The sequence below is a fragment of the Oryctolagus cuniculus genome, chromosome 6 (genome assembly GCF_051225735.1).
Source record: "Oryctolagus cuniculus isolate XC-2025 breed Fujian yellow rabbit chromosome 6, ASM5122573v1, whole genome shotgun sequence".
In the NCBI taxonomy this organism is placed as follows: Eukaryota; Metazoa; Chordata; class Mammalia; order Lagomorpha; family Leporidae; genus Oryctolagus; species Oryctolagus cuniculus.
Window position 1 is genome coordinate 43,576,103 of NC_142872.1, and position 15,261 is coordinate 43,591,363.

At 42.6% G+C, this 15,261-nt stretch overlaps 1 protein-coding gene across 16 annotated transcripts in view; it reads left to right on the forward strand.

Annotated features, from left to right (window-relative positions):
* Positions 1–15,261, forward strand: part of LOC127490526 (uncharacterized) — a 451,570-nt gene that overhangs the window by 400,933 nt on the left and 35,376 nt on the right. The window lies entirely within an intron of this gene.

The window sequence follows — 15,261 nt, forward strand, 5'->3', positions numbered from 1 at the left end:
AGTCAGCCTACTGTGCTATTGAACACCAGACCTAGTCCCCTTATCTAACTGTATTTTTTTTAAAGATTTATTTATTTTTTGAAAGGCAGACTTACAGAGAGAGGGAGAGAGGGAGGGGGGAGGGGGAGACAGAGAGAGAGAGAGAGAGAGAGAGAGAGAGGTCTTCCATCTGCTGGTTCACATTCCAGATGGCCACAACGGAGCTGGGCCAATCTGAAGGCAGGAGCCAGGGACTTCTTCCAGGTCTCCCGTGTGGGTGCAGGAGCCAAGGACTTGGGACATCTTTTATTGCTTTCCCAGGCCATAGCAGAGATTGGATTGGAAGTGGAGCAGCCTGGTCTTGAACTGGCGCCCACATGGGATGCTGGTAGTGCAGGCGGTGGCTTTACCTGCTATGCCATAGCGCTGGCCCTGTAACTGTAATTTCGCACCTACTTGTTAACCTCTTTTCCTTCCCATTTCCTTCTACACCTCCTAGCCTCTACTAACCTCTATTCTGCTCTCTACTTTTTATGTTTTAAAGAATTATTTTATTTATTTGAAAGACAGAGTTACAGAGAGAGATAGAGCCAAAGAGAGAGGTCTTCCATTCCTCTGGTTCACTCCCCAAATGATCACAACAGCCAGAGCTGAGCTGATCTGAAGCCAGGAGCCAGGAGCTTCTTCTGGGTCTCCCATGTGGGTGCAGGGGCCCAAGGACTTGGGCCATCTTCCACTGCTTTCCCAGGCCATAGCAGAGAGCTGGATTGGAAGAGGAGCAGTCAGGACTCAAACCGGTGTCCATATGGGATGCCAGTGCTGAAGGCTGGGGCTTTAATATATTGTGCCACAGCACCGGTCCCTGATCTCTAATTTTTAAAAAATATATTTTTATTTTTAACTGACACACTACATAATTGTACATATTTATGGAGTACAATGTCACATTTCAATGCATGTATACAAAGTGGTATGATCAGATCAAGGTAATAAGCATATTTAGCAACTGAGATATTTATAATTTCTTCATGTCGGGAATATGCCAAATCATCTCTGCTAATTTGAAATATCCAAGTAATGATTGTTAGCCATCATTATTCTACTGTGATGTAGAACATTAGAAATTACTCCTTCTGTCCAACTATAGCCCGTACCCATTAACCCTATATCCTTCCAAGACTCTGATAACAATTATTCCATTATTTCTTTTGGGTCAGTATTTTGCCTTTTACTTGTGTAATTGAGAATGTGGTATTTTGTCATACCATAATGTCCTTGATTTCTACCCATGTTGTTGAAATGACAGAATTTCACTTTTTATAGCCAAATAATATTCTGTTGTGTAGATATACCATATTTTCTTTATATATTCATCCAACTTGATTGTGTTGTGTAATCTTTTTATAATGTTTAATTTTATTTGTTAGTATTTTTTGGAGAATTTTTATATCTATGTCAATCAGGGATATTGGATTGTAGCTTTCTTTTTTGTAGTTGTTTCCTTGTCTTGTTTTAGTATCAAAGTAAAGTTGGCTTTATGGAATGAATTTGGTAGGGTTCCTGCCTTTTTTTTTTTTTTTTTTTTTGACAGGCAGAGTGGACAGTGAGAGAGACAGAGAGAAAGGTCTTCCTTTGCCGTTTGTTCACCCCCCAGTGGCGTGCTTCGGCTGGCCCACTGCGCTGATCCGAAGCCAGGAGCCAGGTGCTTCCTGCTGGTCTCCCATGGGGTGCAGCAGAGAGCTGGACTGGAAGAGGGGCTGCCGGGACAGAATCCGGTGCCCCGATGGGGACTAGAACCCAGGGTGCTGGCGACGCAGGCGGAGGATTAACCTATTGAGTCGCGGCACCGGCCGGGTTCCTGCTTTTTGAGTATAGTTGTTCATTTCTAATTTCTAATGCTCCTTTGTATTTCTGTGGCATCGATTGTATTATCTTCTTTCTCATCACTGACTTTATTTGGATTTTCTGTCTTTTTACTCAGACTATCTAAAGGGTTGATGATTTTGTTTTTTCAAAAAGCCAAATAGTCATTTCGCTTATTTTTTAAAACTTTATTAAAAAATTTGAACAGACCTATAAAATCATGATATTTACAGGGTACTGTGTGATATTTCATAACATGTATACATTATTTATTATCTAATCAGGGTAAATATAGTCATCCTCTTAAGCATCTTATATTTTTTTATAGTGAAAGCATCCAAAATCTCTTTTTTTATTTTAAAGATTTATTTTATTTATTTGAAAGATAGAGTTACAGAGAGAGGTAGTGACAGAGAGAGAGGTTTTCCATCTGCCAGTTCACTCTTCAGTTGGCCGCAGTGGCCGGAGCTGAGCTGATCCAAAGCCAGGAGCCAGGAGCTTCTTCTGGGTCTTCTATGTGGGTGCAGGGGCCTAAGGACTTGGGCCATCTTCCACTGCTTTCCCAGGCCATAGCAGAGAGCTGGATCAGAAGAGGGGCAGCTGGGTCTTGAACCAGCACTTACATGGGATGCTGGCACTTCAGGCCAGGGCTTTAACCCCCTGTGCCACAGTGTTGGCCCTACCAGTTTTTCTTAAAATAGAGAAATATCTAAAATAGTAACCCCATATATAGTCTATTGGCCTCTAATTATATTTTTTCTGTTGTTTTTTTTTTTCCTTTTACTAATTTTGATGTTTTTCCCTTGCTTTTCTAGTTCCTTGAGTTGCAACACTAGGTTATTAGATTGTATTTTTTTTATGTAGGCACTTAATAATATAAAATTCCATCTTAGTGCTGCTTTTGCTATATGCCACAGATTTTGATATTGTGTTTTCATTTTCATTTGTTTGAATAATTTAAGAACTTTCCTTTTGAGTTTTTAATTGACTCATTGGTTATTACAGAGAATGACGTTAAATTTTCATGTGTTTGTACAATTTCTAATGTTTCCCTTGTTTATTTCTAGTTTTATTCCACTGTGTCCAGAGAAAACACAGGCTATAATTTTTGTCTTTTTAAAATTTGTTGAGACTTGTTTTATGGCCTAACATATTGTCTGTCCTTAGAATATTCCATGATGTGATGAAAAGAATATGTATTTCGCAGCTGTTGGGTGAAATGTCTTATAAATGTCTATTAAATCCATTTGGTCTATGGTATACTTTAACCTCAGTAATTCTTTGTTTATTATTTTATCTGGGTGAACTACCCATTACTGAATAAATCCAATATTTTTCAATAATCAAACTAAAAATCTTTGGACAAAATATCAGCATTTTGAATAAACTTAGGATTTTATCCTGATTTGCATGACTCACCTCACCGTATTCCTAATATCATCTGCTTATCTGAGTTGTCGCACTCTACCAAAAGTAGGAGGAAAAAACTATTCTATCCTTTTCCTTGTGCAGCAACTCCCTTGTTTTTCTTTCTTTTTTTAAAAAAAATTATTTATTTATTTGAAAGTCAGGGTTACACAGAGAAAGGAGAGGCAGAGAGAGAGAGAGAGAGAGAGAGTCTTCCATCTGATGGTTCACTCCCCAGATGGCCACAATGGACAGAGCTGCGCCGATCTGAAGCCAGGAGCCAGGAGCCTCCTCCAGGACTCCCACGTGGGTGCAGGGGCCCAAGGACTTGGGCCATCTTCTACTGCTTTCCCAGGCCATAGCAGAGAGCTGGATCAGAATTGGGGCATCCAGGTCTCGAACTGGCGCCCATATGGTATGCCGGTGCTTCAGGCCAGGGCGTTAACCTCCTGTACCACAGCGCCTGCCCCACTGTGGGGAGCAACTCGGACTAGACTAAGTTACTGGAATTAAGACTTATTCTATGCATCTGCTCTCCCACAATATGGCGCTGGGAGAGGAGAAAACAGCTTCTATGCAGCTGCCTCTTAACAACTTGAGTGATGACCTCCAGGAGCTGATCCTGCTCCTGATTGGAGGAGAGCAGCGTGCTTGGCGTGTGGGCAGCAGAGTTGATTGGTGGAAGAGGACTATAAAGGAGGAGAGACAAGATGCACCGGGAACACCTGTGCAGCCCCCGAGAGAGCCGGCCGGCGGTGTGCCGCTCCCCCGCGGAAGTGGGGAAAGTGGCAGGGGGAACCGCCCTTCCACGGAGGTGGAAGGGTCGGTAGCCAACCTGGGAAGAACCAGCAGCAAACCCGGGAAGGGCCGAGCAGACGAAAGAGCAACGCAGGGTCCTGTGTCCTCCACGAAGAGGGGGAGCGACACCCCACAACTCCCTTGTTTTATAGTATTTGCAGGGCTTGACACACTGGATATGCTCGGTACTTTTTTTCCTTTTCTCTTACACAAATGAATGAAAAAGTGTTACATAGAAGGAGGACTGCTTGTGAATCTAGAACCATGTACTCTCTGGCCTCAGTTAAATCACATCTCTATTTCCCTTGTATTTGAGAAGAGGGAATTAAATGCTATGAATCCTATGGTTCTTTCCAGCCTTTACATTCCAAGATTTGTAAGTGAGATTTAGACAGGCTCTCGTCATGGGGGTTCATCCATCCAACCATGCAATAGAATTTATCACATACCATCCACATACCTGATGGTAGGCTAAATGCTAGAGAAAGCAAGTCCAGGACAAGCATTCCTGACCCTCAGGAGCCCTCAGTACAACAGCAAGGCAGATACAGTAGCATGCGTGGAAGAATGTAATTAGAATTATGCTCATAGGTTGCAGAAGAAACCTTAGGAAGAAATCTCTGTGTCTCCCAAGGGAAGTCTACATTTTCACAGACAATTTGAGGGGACAAAGGATAAGGAGGAGTCTCAGCAAGAGAACAAAGAATAGAGGTTTTGCAGCTTAGGGCAGTGCGTATATGTACTGCAAGATATTTTCTTCCCCCTTCTCAGAAACTAGCATATGAAAGGGTATGACTAATAAGAATAAAATGAAGCCTTTAAAACTAAACCAGTGATGGGGCTGGGACTGTGGTGTAGCGAGTAAAACCACTGCCTGCAGAGCCAGCATCCCATGTGGGTGCCAGTTCAAGTCCTGGCTGCTCCACTTCCAATCCAGGTCTCTGCTATGGCCTGGGGAAGTAAACGAAGAAGGGCCAAGCCCTTGGGCCACTGCACCCATGTGGGAGACCTGGAAGAAGCTCCAAGCTCCTGGCTTCAGATTAGCCCAGCTCTGGCCAGGTTGCAGTCGCTTGGGGAGTGAACCAGCAGGTGGAAGACCTCCCTCTCTCTCCCTCTCGCTCTGCCTCTGCCTCTGTAACTTTGACTTTCAAACAAATAAATAAATCTTAAAAAAACCCTAAATCAATGGGTAATGGAGAGGGCAATGATTCCTTTACTGTAGTAAGATGAGTTATATTATCAAATTTTAGTCGTTGAGGTACAGAGTTTTTATTGTCTTTAAAATAACTTATCCTGATGCCAGATTCCTCCTCATCTTGAAGGGCTCTTTGCTCTTTCTGTGTCCGCTGTCATCATCAAAACCTCTCCTCCACTGGAGAAAATGGTTGCCCCATCTAGGCTAGGAGGTACAAAGTAGCAGGAGCGGGAAATGGTAGAACAGTGTGTGTGTGTGTGTGTGTGTGTGTGCATGTGCACATGTGCACACAGGTGATTGTGTGTACTTTCCCATGGCAAAGTATTGTGAAAGAGTGTGGTTTGCTTGGTCAGAACATTATATCCTACAATAAATACATTTCCCCATAATAGAAAGGAGTATTGTCATGGTTGGTGGGGGAGGGGTGGCATTGAGGTGGGATAGGTCATGAGCAATGAGGTGACTGGCTTTAAGTGTCAGAAAGCATGAGATTGGGCTAATCCTTAGGTCAGATGGAGAAGAATAAGAAACATTTTTCTATATTGGAAATGTTCCCTGGGTAGTGCTGAACTTTTGTGATATGTGAGTCATTTTATTTACTGCCTTCTTACTCCATCAGCAGAAAGTCCTTGAAGCAGCACCCTGGGCTGAGATTCCCAAATCAGGGAAATGAAGGAGTGGGGACTCAAATGCTGTCATACTGGGTTATGAATGTTGTGATCCAAGTTCACCCCTTATCTGGTGGTTTGCTCAGCTTACACATCAAGCAAAGCCCAGAGTAAAAAGAACCCTCCATTCAGGACTGTTGTGTTGAAACCTCCATCTTCAGGATACTTCTCTGGGGAGCTTCCTTCCGTAGAGAATTGATGTGAAGGTGCAGAGTAAAGTCTCGGTGCGTGTGGAGTTTCCTGGCAGTCATCTGGAAGCTCCCTTGTTTTTTTCCGAGAGCATTTTATGTTGACTATGACCTGAGGCTTCACAGGTCAGAGAGAGAGAAAATAGAAGTGGCTGTTCACTTCTTGTCTTCATCCTCTTGTTTCACAAAGGGAAGAGTCTTTGCTAAAAGTCAGGTGATGTCTGGGAATTGTCTGGTTGCATTTTTTCCCACTGTGTTCCCATTCTCTAACTAGGCAACCTAGATACCATGGTTGGGAATTTTTTCTTGAATTTTGTCTTGCTCTGAGAGAGGAGAATTCTCTAACAGTGATCTTGACACTGGCTCTCCCCTGAGCAAACAAACAATAGCATTTGTACCCAGCTGCAAAGTTTATTGACTCACATACAAAGCAACATTAAATATTATATACTTCTTCCTCTTGTCATGACCTAAAGACTGTAATCTCCTAAATCAAGATGGGTGAGGAGACGTTTTATGTTATGCACCAATGGTAATCAATTACTGGCAGGAGTGCTGTATTGAAAGGATAGATGTAGTTTCCAAATTCATTGAGGAGTTGTCTGATAAGTGTAAGAAAGGGACGAACAGGAACTCAGTTCCACGGTGTAATGGAAAGGGAAGAACAGGTTCATGTGTCAGAAATTTGCACTATCTTGTTCTTATTTCTAAGCTCTTTCTGTCTTGCAAACCAGATCTCTTTTTGCACTCTTTAAACCTTGCCTCCCAAGTTTTACATATTGTCATCTTATGCAATTTAGAGTAATTTGAGCCTTAGACAAAGTTGCTCTGTTAAAGGAATTTATAACAGGTAATCTGACGATTCTTTTCAGGTTTAGTCCTGTGGTAGCAAAGGATTACTAATCTTAAAGGGGAATGGCATTTTTACCTCTTACCTATCAACTTGGAAAACATTTTGACTACTGTGTAAGAGAACTTAAAAAGGCTTGTGGAGAAATGGAATTAAAAGATAAATTTGTTTTGGTGCAAAACTGTGCATATGAGGGGTCTTCAAAATTACATGAAAATGCATCTCATGAAAAATTGCACATGGATTTCAAGATTGTTTTCACAGGAATTACTTTTAAATTCCATTTATCCATTAACTCTTGACATGCCCTATATTAGCTCATATCAACAATGATACAAGATAAAATAGGCACTATAATATACTACCAATGAGAATCAAGTTTGATAAGTCCTTTTTGGAGGGCAATTTGAAATTATATATTAACAGCCTTCAAAAATGTGGATCTATCCTTTGATCCAGAAATGATTTTTTTTCAGGAAATTCTCATGAATGAGCAAAGGTTTACAGTCTTGTGCACACATTGAAGTATTATCTGCAATGAAAAGTAGTGGGAAACAAATAGAAAAAAACTAAAAAAAAGTGTGAAAAAAGACTTCCTTTTAAAATTTTGTAAAAAATTTAGATTTATTTGAAAGTTGGAAAGACATTGAATAATAAGATAAATAATATAATAAAATATAATACACCTAGGTTTTAAGTGTATCCCTTCAAAATAGTAATGCAATGCCTTCTGCCAGGCACCTCATAAATAGTTAGGACTTAGGAATTCCAGGATCATAGGTAGTTTTCATTCAAATTCCCAATTTATATTAAGTAAATCAATGATTATGATGGCCTGTTAGAAACTTTTATTTTTTGTCCGATGCCTGGGATTGGAAAAAACTACTTGTGAGCATCTCTGATGGTGTGTGGACATTTCCCCTAGTCTACTCACTCACTATAATCTAACTTTATTCATACTGTGATATCCTACACACACCTAGCGTAATACTTTTCCTTCTACCTCATGTAGATTTTATAGTCAAAATCTCATGATGACAGAGCTAGGTGTGCACATTGATACTGAACTGTTAATTTCTCTCAGATTTTTCTCAAAAGAAATACCTGTGTTTAGATTCTAGAAGAGAGGGGCAGAGCAAGGTAGCAGAATATTACTCTCTGTAGTTATCTCCCAAGAGAAACAACTTGAATAGCTATCCCTATCCAAAAATACTTACACAAGAGCTAAGGAAATCAGGTGAAAAACCACAATGCCTGGTTGTAACACAGCATAGTCATAAGAAAATATGCATTGATGAGGGTATGAAGGGAGGTTTTCTATTATCCACACAACCTCAGAAAGAACAGCACAAAAAGAAATACTATTCACTTAGGGAAAAAGAGGAGGAAATGAGCATGGGACTTTGCCTTGAACCCCAACACCAGCATGCCACCGTAAGACTGAACATGAAGCAGGCCCTCACAGCTCCAGACACCAGGACTGCAGCTATGGAATGAGGTTCCAGACTTGTGCTGGTACTAGGTGGGTACTAGGTAATGCACACCTGGGGCTGTATTACTGCTCATTTACCAGGCCCTGGACAGCTCTCAGTTGCAAACAGGCCACAGTGCCCCCAGAGATTGGGCCTGCCCTGGTGTTGCGCCATCCTCAGGCTTCCAGCCTGTGCCCGTGTCATATATGCCACCAGCTTTGGGTTCCTGACTTTTTCAGCTCCAGGTGTAGGAAGATACAAAACAAAACAAATCAAAAGCTAATAGAAATCCCAGGGAACTCAGTACCCTGTCGTTTCTTGTGTCCTGAGGTCCTTATCTGATATGTCTTCTTCTCTTTAACTGTTAGTCTTTTTCTATGTGTTGTCTATATGGCGACCTGAGCTTTTGGTTGTATTCCAGGATGGGATAGAGAAAAGCATATCTTCTCCATCTTCCCAGGATCCTGTTCAGATTTTAATACAGAATAAAGGCAAGAAAAAAAAAAAACTACTTCAATACAGACAGGACCTCAATTTCATGAACTGATTTATGCAAATGCACAAATAGACATACGTGGACACAAATATACAAGGCTATGGAGAAGGGAAAACATCAACATTTTAACTCCTTGTGTTTAATAAGTTAGCTTCTGAGTTCTTAACTGGCTAATTGTTTTTTTTTTTTTTTTCTAAGAAGGGGAAAATAAATCATGAAAGGAACTAACCATTTGTTAAAAACATGCTTTTTCATGGCTTCTAACTGAGAATTCTGTTTTTTTTTTTTTTTTTTTTTTTTTTTTTACAGGCAGAGTGGACAGTGAGAGAGAGAGACAGAGAGAAAGGTCTTCCTTTGCCGTTGGTTCACCCTCCAATGGCCGCCGCGGCCGGCGCACCGCGCTGATCCGATGACAGGAGCCAGGTGCTTTTCCTGGTCTCCCATGGGGTGCAGGGCCCAAGCACTTGGGCCATCCTCCACTGCACTCCCGGGCCACAGCAGAGAGCTGGCCTGGAAGAGGGGCAACCGGGACAGAATCCGGCGCCCCGACTGGGACTAGAACCCAGTGTGCTGGCGCCGCAAGGCGGAGGATTAGCCTAGTGAGCCACGGCGCTGGCCTGAGAATTCTGTTATCTACCCTACCTATCCTATACATGGTTATACAAGTAAGTATTTCATACATGTTAAACTGTTAAAAATGTGAAAATTTAAATCTCTAGAAAAATAGGTTATTTCTAACTGTAATGAAAATGAACTGAGGCCGGCAGTGTGGCGCAGTGGGTTAAAGCCGAGGCTTACAGTGCCGGCATCTTGTATGGGTGCCAGTTAGAGATCCGGCTGCTCCACTTCTGATCCAGCTGCCTGCTAATGAGCTTGGGAAAGCAGCAGAGGATGGACCAAGTGCTGGGGTTCCTGCACCCATGTGGAGATCCACAAGAAACTCTTGGCTCCTGGCTTCGGATCAGCTCAGTTCTGGCCATTGTGGTCATTTGGAGCATAAACCAGTGGATGGAAGACCTCTCTCTCTATCTCTACCTCTCTCTGAAACTCTGTCCCTTGAATACATAAAATTAAAAATCTTAAGAAAATACGTATGGGCTTACTAAAGTGCTTCCTTTTCTCATTAGTTTCTATGATTGTCCTTCAAGCTTTTATCTGAATATAAAATGAATGATTTGTTTTCTTTTCTAAGTTATAAAATTGACTGTGAAATAGTTCTTCCCACCATTTTCAAATCTGCTAAACACCCCACCTTTTTAACCCAGAAGGCTATTAGTGCAGTAAATCTCTCTTCATCTTCTCTGCCAGTCAGAGTTCTAAGCAGAAAGTATGTCCTTGGTTTCTATGCTAGGCTCTGTAACTCAGGCTGAGTAAGGTCTTCACTTTAATACCCTTTAGTTTGCCGGTGCTGTGGCTCACTAAGCTAATCCTCTACCTGTAGCGCCGGCTCCCAGGGTTCTAGTCCCGGTTGGGGCGCTGGATTCTGTCCTGGTTGCTCCTCTTCCAGGCCAGCTCTCTGCTGTGGCCCAGGAAGGCAGTGGAGGATGGCCCAAGTGCTTGGGCCCTGTACCCACATGGGAGACCAGGAGGAAGTACCTGGATCCTGGCTTTGGACTGGTGCAGCATGCTGGCCGTAGCGGCCATTTGCGGTGTGTGTGTGTGTGTGGGGGGGGTGAACCAACAGAAGGAAGACCTTTCTCTCTGTCTCTCTCTCTCACTGTCTAACTCTACCTGTCAAAAGAAAAATACCCTTTAGTTTGCTCTTCTGGAAGCTGAGGGTGATGACCACAGATGTGAATTTCTGAATGGCCAAGAATAAACTTGTATGTTAAAGAGAAGCCCTGGGAGATGATGGAATGTTGAATGTTGGTGCTGCTTCTCTCTGCCTGACACTGATTTCTGTTATTGCATCCAAGAATTCATGTAGCCCAAACAGTAAAATTCAGAATAAAACTTTTATTTAAACTGTTTTCCTTCTGCAGTGGAAGTCGTAATGCAAGATTTAGCAAATTATTCTTTGGCCTACTGGGCCTTTACGGCTAAGAAACTAGGGTGGACAGTTCCTGCCCTTCTTGGATGCTGAATTGGAAATACTCAAAGCCCAATATATTAGACACCTGTTCTCAAGTCTCACAAGGTACTTTGAGCGCTCATCTGGCCCACCTTCCTCCTCTTTTCCCTAGGAAGTCGCCTTTATCATCATCTAACAGCAAAGAAGGAAAGAAATGCAAAGAGAAACTATTTCTAGCTGCCAGGCAGGAGTGGGTAAATCCTTCTGTTTGTCTGTTTGGGTAATTTCATTTACTAAATATGCACAGCTCTCCTTGAACATTTGGGAATTTAGTAAAGCCCCATCCCCCTGCTTTTTTTTCAAGCTGAGTTACCATGCCTCGGGAAGTCAGTTTCTTGCTCTCTGCAATGGCAGAGAGAATCCCCTTGGATTGTTCTGTTCTCAGATGCTCCCCGGGTAGGTGGAAGATCCTAGCGACCTGTTGCTTACGTGCTGACCTGGCATATGCTCTCCTGTCTCTCAGTGAGAAAAAGATGGTGCTGCAGACTCCACACTACAGCTCTTGATGCCATGGATCCGAGTTTGCATATGTAAAGAGACAGAGCCTGGGGAAACAGAAGGGCAGTTTCTTCAGTCCTAGCCTCTGTCAGCTGGAAGATAGGCTCCACTAACAAGGAAGCAGACTTCACAAAGCTCTCTTTCCACACCATAGCCTGCTGCTAAAAGATGTCCTGTGTGAATCGTGATTCAGCAGCCAGCAAGTGTGATGGGCCCTCCTGAAATTCTGATCATGTTAGAATGACATTAGGCTAAGAGATACAAGAGTGCATCATCCTGTTTTGTTGATGCCTACTTCCACTGTGGTGTTACTTAGGAGGCTTCACATGCCAGAGGCAAAGAAAATCATAATTAAAACTGTCACCTCTTGAATAAGGGCATAGTATCCCCCATGAGAGCTCTCCTGTACTACTGGATTAGGACAGTCATATTAGGTTTGAGGCCTATCCTGATTTCAAATCTTACCATCAATTGCTGGAGACACAGATGTTCTGTGTGCCATGTATTGAAGAAGGGGGAACAGGATGGTTGGGATTGTTCCTAATATATTATTAAAATGTAGTCTGCATACCAACAACATCAACTAAGAGTCTATTAGAAATGTAGGCTCTGGGAGCTGGCACTGTGGCACAGCTGTTTAAGCTATAATGTGCAATGCTGGCACCCGATATGGGTACTGGTTTGAGTCCTGGCTGCTCCACTTCAGGTCCAGCTCTCTTCCAATGTGCCTGGAAAGGCAGGGGATGATGGCCTAAATCATAGGTCTTTGCACCCATGTGGGAGACCTGGAAGGAGCTCCAGGCTCCTGGCCTCAGCCTGGCCCAGACCTAGTCACTGTGGCCATTTGGAGAGTGAACCAGTGGATGGAAGACCTTTCTTTCTCCCTCTCTCACTCTGTAACTCTACTTTCAAATAAAAAAAAAATCTTAAAAAAAAAAAAAAAAAAAGGAAGTGTAGACTCTGGGATCTCATCCCAGACCAACTGAGTCAAAATCTGCATTTTTAATAAGATCTCCATGTGATGTGTATGCTTGTTCATGTTTGAGACACATTGTTCCAGGAAACAGGCTTCAGAGTCAACTCAGCTGCTCGCGGTTGGACCTTCACTGTGACTTTCCTATGTGGTGACCCTGACTTCTATTTACTAATCAGGGCCCAATCTCTGCCGCAAATTTGAGTAATCAGATTAGTGCTTTTAGGGACCGGTGCTGTGGTTAATGCCCTGGCCTGAAGCACCAGCATCCCATATGGGCGCCGGTTATAGTCCCGGCTGCTCCACTTCTGATCCAGCTCTCTGTTATGGCCGGGGAAAGCAGTAGCAGATGGCCCAATTCCTTGGGCCCCTGCACCCATGTAGGAGACCTGGAAGAAGCTCCTGGCTCTTGGCTTCAGATTGGCCCAGCTCTGGCCATTGCAGTCAATTGGGGAGTGAACTACTGGATGGAAGAACTCTCTCTCTTTCTGCCTCTCCTCTCTCTGTGTAACTCTGAATTTCAAATAAATAAATAAATAAATCTTTTAAAAAAAGATTAGTACTTTTAAATCTGGGAAGAAATGAAGAAGGGATGGGGAAGATAAAAAGAGTTGAGAGCTCTTGCCTATTGCATGTGCAAAACTTCTTGTTGAAGCAAAATTCAATTTATTTAATGCGAGATTTTCTCAGCATGTTAATATACATTGTGACTTTTAGAAAGAGAATATGATATGCAGCATTGCTCAAACTTTTCGAATTTCACAACCCTGTTTTGAGGAAGATCTATTAACAGTCAATGTTCTCTGGAACTCTATATTGGAAGTGCCAGTCTCAAGGGAATCATGATCTTATTAGGAAAAGTAAGATGAAATCCCCACCCCCTTATGAAATCTGGTCTGTTTCATTGCTTGAATTTTAGATTTGTCAATTTTCCAAAAGTTAAGACAGCTGTAGTGAAGTTACATCTCACATGAGAGTTAGAAACTAAAATTAACACATAAAACCAAAATTACATTCTAGTAAAAATTTTCTTTGGAAAAAATTTTATTATATTATATTACACACTGATGTACCATCATTCATAAAGTGTGGTGTAGCTTGTGTGACCCTCCAACATTTTCACTTTTTTTTTTTTTTTTGATGTGTCCTATCAAGTATTTGAGTAGCATCTAGCTTGAAGAACAGGAGTCTTTAAGCCCTAGATCTACAGTCAGCATGGTAAGATGCTTAGACTTTTAGGTGTGGGTTGAAATAGGACTGACTGAGGGAATAGCAACTCCACGTCTCCTATTCTGAGTTATGGAGAATGGTTGTATTTACTGGAAGAGCTCACGGAATTATCCATACTATTTGAATAGTTCTGTCTCTGTCTCTCAGCATGTATTATTAAACTTACATATATTAAATTTGCTTCAATGTCTCCTTCTGTAGTGTGCACAGAATTTTAGAGAGTTGTTTTTCCCTCCAGGGGAATGCCAGAAACCTGGTTTCAAGACACTTGCCATATGGCCTTTGGTGAATTTGATGCAATCTGGAATTTTGTCCTTAAAGTCTCATTGGTTTCATATTTTTTTAAAAAATAAAAATTGAAAAATTCATTAAAATTAATTTTAAAGATCAGAAATTTGAAAGACAGAGGTACAGAGAAAGAGGGAGAAACACACACACACACACACAGAGATCTTTCAGCTGCTGGTTCACACCCCAGTGACTGCAACTACCTGGCTGAGCTAGGCTGAAGCCAGGATCCAGGAGCTTCATCAGGGTTTCCCATGTGGATTAAAGTAACCCAAACACTTGGGCCATCTTCCACTGATTTCCCCAGGCCATTAGCAGGAATCTGGATTGGAAGTGGAGCATGTGTTACATAAATGAGTGTCTATATGGGATGCTGGCATTGCAGGTGGTGGCTTTGTTAGATAGGAAGTCAGAAATGAGCTTATGTGTATGTGACAAAGGCCTAAGGAATTGACATCTACAGCGATCGGAGCCTGATGACCTTCCAGGGGGTCCTGCCCCTTCTACCTGGCCTGATTAACATCCTTCCTCTAAGGTGGGGTGACACCAGCCAGGCTTCCCCTGTCCGATAACTTCAATGGGAAAAATTCAGAAAGGAGTTTTTCAGATTTACATCCAGCAAGTCCTTTGTTCCGGGAGGTGAAGGAGAGGGGAGAGTAAAGGCAGGAAGGCAAGTCCCATCCCCTTAAACACCCCAGCCTAACCGTGCACTAGGCTCTCTCTCAGGTTCTGTCTGGAGAGGTGCCCATCCGTTCTTACAGATGTCCCTGCCCTAATAAACCTTGCCGTGTTGCTTTCCACTGCTGTCTGTCTCACGCCTGAATTCTTTCTTGTGCGAAGACAAGGACCGTTTGCTTCTCCTGTAACAAAATCACTGGGTTGGTATCATGGCATGGTAAGTAAAGCTGTTACCGGAGAAGCAAAGGGTCCTTGTCTTCACACAAGAAAGAATTCAGGCATGAGCCTTTACTCTCCCCTCTCCTTCTCCACCCAGAACAAAGGACTTGTTGGATGTAAATCTGAAAAACTCCTTTCTGAGTTTTTCCCATTGAAGTTATCGGACAGGGGAAGCCTGGCTGGCGCCACCCCGCCTTAGAGGAAGGATGTTAATCAGGCCAGGTAGAAGGGGCAGGACCCCCTGGAAGGTCAGCAGGATCCAGGCAGGACTTTGAAGTGCAGATGCTGGGCTTCTGGAGCATCCACATTAGGTGCTGGTCTTCAGGCCTTTCTCATACACACAAAGGCTCAATTTCTGACTCCATACCTAACAATTTCAGATTTTTAA